General features: G+C 37.4%; 1 non-coding gene across 1 annotated transcript; it reads right to left on the reverse strand.

Annotated features, from left to right (window-relative positions):
• Positions 1-4069: 4069 nt before the first annotated feature.
• On the reverse strand, positions 4070-4202 carry LOC114510477. The gene has a single exon (XR_003685656.1). It is a non-coding gene; the product is annotated as a small nucleolar RNA SNORA42/SNORA80 family (small nucleolar RNA).
• Between the last annotated feature and the right edge of the window lie 4370 nt (positions 4203-8572).

The following is an 8572-nucleotide window of genomic DNA, read 5'->3' on the forward strand; positions in this document are numbered from 1 at the left end:
TTACAGTTGTCTCATTTTCCCTCCCCTTTATTCTCCTCCATGCTGCACCCCTCTCCCACCAGCATCCTGCCCCTCCTTTAGTTCATGTCCATGGGTCCCACATATAAGTTCTTTAGCTTCTACATTTCCTATACTATTCTTAACCTCCCTCTATTTTGTACCTACCATTTATGCTTCTTATTCCCTGTACCTTTTCCCTACTCTCCCCCTCCCTGATGATAACCTTCCATGTGATCTCCATTTCTGTGATTCTGTTCCTGTTCTAGTTGTTTGCTGTTTTTGTTTTTAGGTTCAGTTGTTGATAGTTGTGAGTTTGTTGTCATTTTACTGTTCATAGTTTGATCTTCTTTTCCTTAGATAAGTTTAACATTTCACACAATAAGGGCTCGGTGATGATGAACTTCTTTAACTTGACCTTATCTGGGAGGCACTTTATCTGCTCTTCTGTTCTAAATGATAGCTTTTCTGGAGGGAGTAATGGTGGATATAGGCCCTTGGTTTTCATGACTTTGAATACTTCTCTCCAGCCTCTTCTTTTGAACCTTCTTTTGAGGTTTCTTTTGAGAAGTCAGCTGATAATCTTATGGAAACTCCTTTGTAAGTAACTGTCTCCTTTTCTCTTGCTGCTTTTAAGATTCTCTCCTTATCTTTAATCTCAAGTAATGTAATTATGATATGCCTTGGTGTGTGCTTCCTTGAGTCCAACTTCTTTGGGACTCTCTGAGCTTCCTAGACTTCCTAGAAGTCTATTTCCTTTGCCAGATTGGGGACGTTTTCCTTCATTATGTTTTCAAGTAAGTTTTCAATGTCTTGCTCTTCCTATTCTCCTCCTGGCACCCCTACAATTCAGATGTTGGAACATTTAAAGTTGTCCTGGAGGTTCCTAAGCCTCTGCTTATTTTTTGGAATTCTTGTTTCTTCATTCTGTTCTGGTTGAATGTTTATTTCTTCCTTCTGCTCCAAATCATTGATCTGAGTCCCAGTTTCCTCCCCTTCACTGTTGGTTCCCTGTATATTTTGCTTTATTTCATTTTTCAAGTCTTTACTTCTTCCTCTATTTTGCTACCATTATTCAGCCTTTTGTGTGAGCATCCTGATTATCAGTGTTTTGAACTCTGCATCTGATAGGCTGCCTATATCTTCATTTCTTAGTTCTATTTTTGGAGCTTTATCTGTTCTTTCATTTGGGCCATATTTTTTTTTTTGTCTCGGCATGCCTGTTACAGAGTAAGGAGCGGAGCCTTACGTATTCACCAGGGCAACCCCTGTCACTGCCCTGTTGCATGTGCGGGAGGTGTCCAAAAAGGAACAGTGCCATTTGCTACGCTCTCAGCCAGGTTTCAGTCACTTCCCCCACTTCCCACAAGCAAATTGGGCCCTTCTGGTGCTGATTCCCAGGTGTATGGGCTTGTGTATGTTCTGAGACCCTGTGGATCTCTCCAACAAAGTTTCTCCCGCCACCACAATTCTCACAGGTTTTTATAGCCAGAGGCTTTGAGGCTTCATTTCCCAGCACTGGAACCCTGGGTTGTGTCATCTGTCTCGCTCCCCAGTTGTTTCTCCCAGTTTATCTTCACACAAATGTGGGACCGCTAGGTCTACCGGCCACCACCTCCCCAACCTGGTCCTCCAGCTGTTGCCTTGCTGTGTTCCTCTTAGCCCCAGCTGCCCATCTCCACCCCTCCTACCAGTTTGAATGAATGTTTCTTCTTTAATGCCTTCATTGTTGGAGTTCCAGACAGTTTAATTTTCTGGTAGTTGTGGATGTTTTTTGTTTTAAAATTTGTTGTTGTCCTTCTTTTGGTTGTGAGACGAGGCAAAGTGTATCTACCTATGCCTCCATCTTGGTTGGAAGTCCTCTATTTTTTAATTTTTATTGAATACAATTAACATACTAGTTTCAGGTATATGACATAATGATTTATATTTGTATATTTTGTGAATGATCACAGTAATTCTAGTTAACATCCATCACCACACAGTTAAAATTGTTATCTTATGATGAGAGCTTTTAAAATCTTTTCTCTTAGCAACTTTCAAATGTATAGTATTATTAACTACTGTCACCGTGCTGTATATTATATCCCCAGGACTTATGTATTTTATAACTGGAAGTTTGTACCTTTCGACTACATTCACCCATTTCCCCCAACTCTGGCAACCACTAACTTGTTCTCCTGTGAGTTCATTTTTTGTTGGTTTTGGATTCTATGCACAAGTGAGATCATATGGCACTTGTCTTTTCCCATGTGACTTATTTTACTTAGTACAATGCCCTTAAGGTTCATTCATATAGTGACAAATGGCAAGACTTCATTTTTTATGGCTAAATATGGCCCATTGCATACATAGATGTATATACATAGGTATATATATATACATATTATATATAGTCCATTGTATATACATTGATATCTATCATATTTTCTTATCCACTCATCTATTGACACCTACATTACTTCCATGTCTTGGTTATTGTAAATGATGCTGCAATGAACAAGGGGGTGCAGATGTCTTTTCAAGTTAGTGTTTTTGTTTCCTTTGGGTAAATACCCAGAAGTAGAATTGCTGGATTATATGGTAGTTATGTTTTTAATTTTTTGAGGAACTTCCATACTGTTTTCCATAGTAGCTATACTGATTTATATTCCCACCAACAGTGCACAAGAGTTTCCTTTCTCCCACATCCTTACCAACACTTGTTATTTTTTGTCTTTTTGATAACAGCCATTCTAACAGGTATGAGGTGACATCTCATTGTGATTTTCATTTGCATTTCTCTGATGGTTAGTGTTGCTGTGCACCTTTTCATGTACCTCTTGGCCATCTGTATGTCTTCTTTGGAAAAATTTCTATCCAGGTCCTCTGCCCACTTTTTAATTGGAATTTTTCTGTGCTTTTGAATTGTGAGTTCTTTATATCTTTTAGACATTAACCCCTTTTCAGACATATGATTGGCAAATATTTTCTCCTACTTGTAAGTTGCCTTTTCATTGTGTTTCTTTTGCTGTGCAAGCTTTTTAGTTTGATATAGTTATACTTATTTATTTTTGCTTTAGTGGCCTATGCCTTTGGTGTCAAATCCAAAAAATACTTCCCAAGACTGCTGTCAAGGAGCTTACCACCCATGTTTTCCTCTAAAAGTTTTATGGTTTCTGGTCTTACATTCAAGCCTTTAATTTGTTGTGAACTAATTTTGTATATGATATAGGACAGTGGTCCCATTTCATTCTTTTGCATGCAGCTATCCAATTTTCCCAATGCTATTTATTGAAGAGACTGTCCTTTCCCTACTGTATGTTCTTGAATCTTTTGTTGTGAATTGATTGTCCATATATGTGTGGGTTTATTTCTGGGTTCTCTGTTCTGTTCCATTGATCTATGTGTCTGTTTTTATGCCAATACCGTACTGCTTTGATTATATAGCTTTGTAGTATAGTTGGAAATCAGAAAGTGTGATGCTTCCAGCTTTGTTCTTTCTCAAGGTTACTTTGGCTGCTTGGGATTTTTGAGGTTCCACACATATTTCAGGATTGTTTGTTGTTATTTCTGTGAAAATGCCATTCGAATTTTGATACAGTTTACATTAAACCTGCAGATTGTTTAGGGTATTATGACCATTTTAACAAGATTAATTCTTCCAGTCCATGAGTATGAGATATCATTTACTTGTGTCTTCTCCAATTTATTTCTATGTCTTACAGTTTTCAGTGTACAGGTCTTTTACCTCCTTGGTTAAATTTATTCTTAGGTATTTTATTCCTTTTAATGCCATTGTAAATGGAACTGTTTTCTTAATTTCTCTTTCTGATATTTATGCACAGATTTTTATGTAGACATAAATTTTCATTTCTCTGGGATAAATATCCACAAGTGTAACTACTGAGTCTTGTGATATTTGTTTAGTTTTTGGAGAAACTGCGTGTTTTCCAGGGTTGCTATATAATTTTACATTCCCTTCACCAATGTATGAAAGATCCAGTTTCTCTGTATTGTCACCTCTATATTTTTAATTTCAGCTGTTGTATCAGTCTGTAGTGATCTCTCATGGAGTCTTTTTTACCCCTTTAACTGCACAACCTTCTTCAGTGCCTCTAGCCTATGGGCAGAGGCCAGGCAATGTTTCAGGGCCACAGTTTGCTCTGGCATGAGGCACTCTGAGAGTCTCATGGAGTCTTAATTTGCATTTTTCTAATATCTGCTAATGTTGAACATCTTTTCATGTGCTTATCTGCCAGCCATATATCCTCTTCAGTGAACTGTCTCATCTCTTTTGCCTATTTTCTAATTGGATCATTTGCTTTGATAGTGTTGAGTAGTGAGAGTTCTTTACATATTCTAAATATGAATCTTTTATCAGATAAGTGGTGGGCAAATATTGTCTCCCAGTCTGCAGCTTGTCTTTTCATCCTAACAAAGTCATTCACAAAGCAGGAATTTTTACTTTGAAATCCAATTTATGGATTTTTTTTCTTTTATGGATGTTTTTGATGTCATGTTTAAGAATTCTTTACCAAGCCTTAGATCCTGAAGACATTCTATGTTTTCTTCTAAAGAGTTTTATAGTTTTATATTTTACAGTTAAAGCTACACTCTATTTAGAGGTGATTTGCATATTAAATCTGAGGTTTAGGTTGAGGTTCACTTTTTTTTTGGCCTGTGTATACACAACTTTCTAGCACCATTTGTCAAAAAGACTGTCCTTCCTCCATGCAACTGTTTTTCCCCTTTGTCAAAAATCTGCTGGCCATATATGTATGGGTTCTCTATTTTGGGGCTCTCTATTCTGATTCATTGATCTATGTGTGTCTGTCCATCACCAATATCACACAGACCTGAAACTGAATAGTTGGTTTCTCTCATGTTATTCTTTTCCGAAATTATTCCAGGCTAGTTCCTTTGCCTTTCTAGTTTATATTCACAATAAATAAATATCTCACAATGTACACACATATCAAATCATCAGGTTATACACTTTAAATATTTAGATTTTAGTTGTGAATTATGCCTCAATAAAACTGAAGGGGAAAGCTGAGGAGAAAAAAGACCAAAAGTTTGATAGAAAAAAGGAGAAAAGACATGAACAATTATTTTAAAATATAAAAATGGCCCTTAAACATATTAAAATGTTCAAATTCACTCAATATTAGAAATATATCATTTAAACAACACTGACATGCCACTTCTCACCTGTCATTTTGGTGAAAATTAAAATGTGTGGTGTGGCAACATACTCTGTCACTTAGACTGTGAGGAAGCAGGCACATTACTAGTGGGAATACAAACTGCCAGAACCCTTCTGAAGGGGAATTTAGTAATATCCAACAAAGCTACACATGCAGTTAGCATTGCCTTTCCATTTCTAGGAATCTGCCTTCAAAAGTACTTATGTGCAAGATTATTTTTTGATGCATGTGTATAATTTCAAAATAATGTAGACAACCAAAAGCCTTTACATAGGAGAATGATAGAATAAATTATGTCATATCCACAAAATGGAGCATTATGCAGTTGTAAAAAAGAATGAGAAAGATCTCTATAAATTGATATGGAGTGATTTATAAGATATACACTTAAATTTAAAAAGGAAAGTGTATAATGTCATGCTACATTTACATAAGAAGGAGTAAAAGAAAATATACATGTATCTACTAATTTGTGAAGAAAGAAATACAGGAAAAATCAACTACTATTGAGATGGGTGAGCAGGAACTAAGTGGAAAGAATGAAGACATATAAGGAAAACATGGGGTTAAAGGCTTAAGGAAGTGTACTCTGAGTACAGGTTTTGTATAGTACTGACTTTTAGAATCATGGTGACATTTTACAAACCAAAAGGAAAATATAAACAGTAACATAGAGCCTAACTATATTAAAAAATGAATGATATAACCACACAGTAGATCTGGATGGGAAAGTACTAACCTAAATAATTTTGAAGAACATTATTTTGACATTATACCGCAAGGCTAAAGACAAAAATAACTGAACACAAACATTGTTATCCAGTTTGTATATTTCCTTTTTACAAAGGCACAGTCTATTTATTCTAAAAATACTCTGTATGCTTACTTATTCTAAAAATACTCTCTATATATTCCAGGATTAAGCAAATAAATAAACATATTGTGAATAATGGGGAAAAAGGGAAAAGGACTGTAAGTTTAAAATGGGCTGCATGGTACAGAGTAGGAAATGGTGCAAAAGGCACTGGACAGCAGACATCTGTGACCTACCCAAAGATCCACAAACCCTGTAGTTTCAATGACTCAAAAGAACAACAGGTGACAGGAGGAGAAGACTGTTCCATGGGGACAGAGACTGAGGGAAGGTGGTTATATATATACTTTTCTTTTGGGGGGGCTTGATTCTGAGTCATAGTACTGGCTGAACCTCTGAATGTTTATATTCCTCTACCAAGACAACAGGAGTGCAGCTAAGAAACAAACACTAAAACTTTTGTTCTTTGAGGGAGGTTGCAAAGCAAGAAGACTCCTAAAGAAAGAGAGCACAACAGGAATAGGAAGAGGCACAGCCAAAAAGCAGGTGTCATCATGTAACACTCAGAGGTGGGAACAGCTGTCCTGGCAAGCAGTATTGCTTTAAGCTTTGGCCAAATGACTGTCACAAACAAAGACTTGGGTCCTAAGGAAGGCAACTGAGAGACAGAGGTCTAGGATCACAAGCTATTTCACTTGAGCCATGACAATGATGATCCCAACTAGTTACTTTCCCTCCCCACCTGCCCTTTCTCCTATGAAATCAAATGGTCTAGCGTAAGATTTGAAGTGATATTTTTCCCCAGGATTCCCCAGATGGGATGCTTGAGAATGGGCCCTCCCCATACTAATCTGCATATCATCTTATTGCTGGTAGTCACTATACTTCAAGGGATGCGCTGTAACTGGGAATATCTTTATTATGAGATAGTCATCTCTAGGAACCTAAAAATGTTCAGAGAACTCAAAGAAAAAACAGAAAACATGGCCTGCATACAAGGAAAATATTATTAACCTGAAGCAAAATAAAGGATTATTTGTCAACTTCCCTGTTTATATACTTCATAATGGAAAAATGGGCTTGGACAGGTCTTTTATTCAGAATAACTGGGTTTTCAGAGGGTGATCTGGATTCTCTTGTAACTATCAGCACTCAGGGCTAAAAAGAGTCCTGACCTTACATGGAACTCTTTCACATCAAGCCTATACCTCAAAGAATTTTGAGCATATGATTTATAGCCTATCTTTAAAATCAGGTAAGTCATGTGCAGTCAGTGGAGATAAACAGGATGAGCTCTTAACCACTTTACAAATTCAGAGCAGAATAAAACTCTCCTCATTGTGGACACTTCCCAAGTATGCAGAAATGTTTATTGTTGTTGACAATAAGTGATTCCAAATAATAGTGTTACCAAGACTTTTGTCTTGGTAATCTATTACATGGGCATATAATAGATGCCCATGCCTTGGTCAACAGGTACACGAAAGAGCTAAATGTGAAAGTAGACAGAGAAAAACCTAGTGAAAATCTCTCTGACTATGCAGGAAATACTTCAAAATTTTTACTATTGGGGAGACTGGTGTCTTTTGAGAAGGGTGAAGCATGATGCTACTTATATGATTATTGGCCAAAGTCTTGAAAAGTACCAGGGCCATGTGTTCCTCAGTAATATTTGCACTGCTAAGAATGCAACCAATCTTGAATCCTTCTTCATGAAGATATACCACATTATGCAGCTCTCGTGGCTCATGAGCTTGGCCATAACTTGAGAATGAAGCATGACCATGGGGCCTGCAAATGCCATGGTCAGACCTCTGTACTCTACATGAACTTATTACTGTAGATATGGGCTTCAGTAACTGCAGCTTTCACTTTTGAGAAGGGGATGCCTGTTTCACAAACCTTAGCTCCGAAGCTCCCTTGGAAAGTCATATAGTGGGAACAAGAGAGTGGATGAAAAAGAAGAATATGACTATGACAGTGTCCTTGATTGTCAAAAGGATTACTGTGGTCTTCCCTCATGCCTGCTGAAGGGTTTGGGCTCTGCATTTGGGTTCTGCCACAAAAATAGCAGATTTCTTAAGGCAACTACACCTTGCCCCTTCAGTGTGGATGACTGTGACCTCCAAGAACACTGTAATGGTATATACCTTCATTACAGGCAAATATCTATAATCAAGATGGTGCCCATGGTAAATAACAAGTTATTGTTACCAGAACCAGTGGTAAAGCCTAGAGAATCAATGCATTAAAATCTTTGGGAAGGGCACAAAGGTTGCCTGGGAAAGTTGCTATCATTACATGAATACCAAGAGAAACAGGTCTGAAAACTGTGACAGTGAATCTAAAGGGATGTTTAAGTTCTTCAGCAAGTGTAAGTCCAAAGATGTAAAATGTAGGAAGCTACCAAGTGAAAACAACCAAAGGCTCCCACACATGAAAGACACCCCGTTCCCCATGCAGGCCACATGGTGTTCAGGTGCTGTGTTTTTTTAAACCTCAGATAGGGCTGATGAGAAGTTGAAGAATGATATCTTCCCATATGGTCCACAAAAGATCTGTATATTATCAC

Source organism: Phyllostomus discolor, chromosome 13, assembly GCF_004126475.2.
Source record: "Phyllostomus discolor isolate MPI-MPIP mPhyDis1 chromosome 13, mPhyDis1.pri.v3, whole genome shotgun sequence".
Classification (NCBI taxonomy): domain Eukaryota; kingdom Metazoa; phylum Chordata; class Mammalia; order Chiroptera; family Phyllostomidae; genus Phyllostomus; species Phyllostomus discolor.